Source organism: Babylonia areolata, chromosome 7, assembly GCF_041734735.1.
Source record: "Babylonia areolata isolate BAREFJ2019XMU chromosome 7, ASM4173473v1, whole genome shotgun sequence".
Taxonomy (NCBI): domain Eukaryota; kingdom Metazoa; phylum Mollusca; class Gastropoda; order Neogastropoda; family Buccinidae; genus Babylonia; species Babylonia areolata.
This window is the reverse complement of record NC_134882.1, coordinates 30009150-30010948: the sequence shown is the minus strand read 5'-3', so window position 1 is coordinate 30010948 and position 1799 is coordinate 30009150.

Genomic DNA, 1799 nt, shown 5'->3' with positions numbered 1-1799 from the left:
GTAGACATTTTTCGGCTGAAACATGTGGCACCATACACAGTTGACATTCTCCTATGAATTTCAACTGGTTTGCACCCTTCAGCAACCAAAAACTTGATAACTGACCGCTGTTCAATCCTGGAGCATGCTTCTTGGTCGGCCATCTTTGTTAATCGCCAAAACTCTCAAAGGTTTTTTTAATCTGCAAAACAAATTAAATCCATGTGAAAAAGAAGTAAAAAAAAAATTAAAATAAAAAATTTAAAAAAAAAGTAAGCTTCTATCTGTATTAGAAGTCCTTATACCGAAAAATTCACCTTATTTATTGAATGACCCTGGTATTTCAACGTGTTTCGCTCAGTCGTTATCAGTGGGAGAGTGTCATTTTCATCGACTCTGTCGTAAGAATGTATATGTTTATGGGTGTTTTTGTTTGTTTGTTTTGTTGTACGTTTGAGTGTTTGTGTCCGTGTGTGTGCGAGTGCAAGAGAGAGAAAGAGAGAGAGAGAGAGATGGGGGGGGGGGGGGGGGTTCTGTGGGACGGGATGGAGACATAAAGGAAATTTGTACAAAATTCTAATATCGTGAATGGTGATATCACACACACACACACGCACACACACACACACACACACACACACACACACACACACACACACACACACACACACACACACACACGCACACACACACACAAATAATTTAAAAAAAAGACCAAACCCAGTTCGAAAGATGAGTGCTTTGGAATAAACGAAATGACCACACTGCCCCCCCTTCTCAGGCAAAACGTACTGAAAAACTGAACACCTGAGAGTGAGAAAAGACACAAACAGCCCATCGCCGTGATCGTGATGGGTCGAAACCTTTCTCATCCCAGTGGCAAGGGGGACAAGCACCACAGATTTAACACGTCCACAGAGAGCCATGAAAGGTGATGAGCAGTCCCGTACTCCGGTGTAAATTCCATTTAGATGTCCAGCCTTTCTTCACGATCGATGCAAGTGGGAGGCACTACTCTTGGAGAGTGCAGACCATCTTGTTTTGGTGGCCGGGTTCCCCCTAGTGGGGATGCCGGGGGTCTTTCAGTATGAATAGCATCCCCGCGTTCTGGAAATTCTGTGCGAGAAATTTCCTCTTTTCTATCACTCTCTTTGTTTCTGCCCCCCCTTTTTTTTCTTTCTTCACTGTTGTCTCTTTTTTCTGCCTTCCCAGTATATTCCCCTGTCTTTAAAAAAAAATAATAATAATAATAATGGATACTTATATAGGACACTATCCAGAAATCTGCTCTAGGTGCTTTACAAAAACGCTTTTGTTAACATAAAACATTATATCTATGTTACATACACACACCAAAATGTGACTACAAACACACACACACGCGCGCGCACGCGCACTGCATACATACATTTTAACATACATGTGTATCTGACAGCTACCCTAACACATACGCACACACAGGCAGGCACAAACTTACATAAACACACGCACACACAATACACATTCATATACATGCATGTAGTTATGTACACATACATATGTATACACACATAGTCAAGCACAGCTAACGCAAAGGAAGTGGACCTGCCACAATTGAGCTTATTGCTGAGGGAAAATGTGAGTTTTGAGACGAGATTTAAAAGATGCAAGGGAATCAGAATGACGGAGGTTATCAGGGAGCTTGTTCCACGTCTTTGGCGATTGAAAAGAAAACGATCTGTGTCCATAGGTTTTACTTCTGACGTGAGGTATCCTGAGAAGTCGAGTATCAGAGGAAGAACGGAGCTGGCGAGACGGGGTATAGATATGGATGAGTTCAG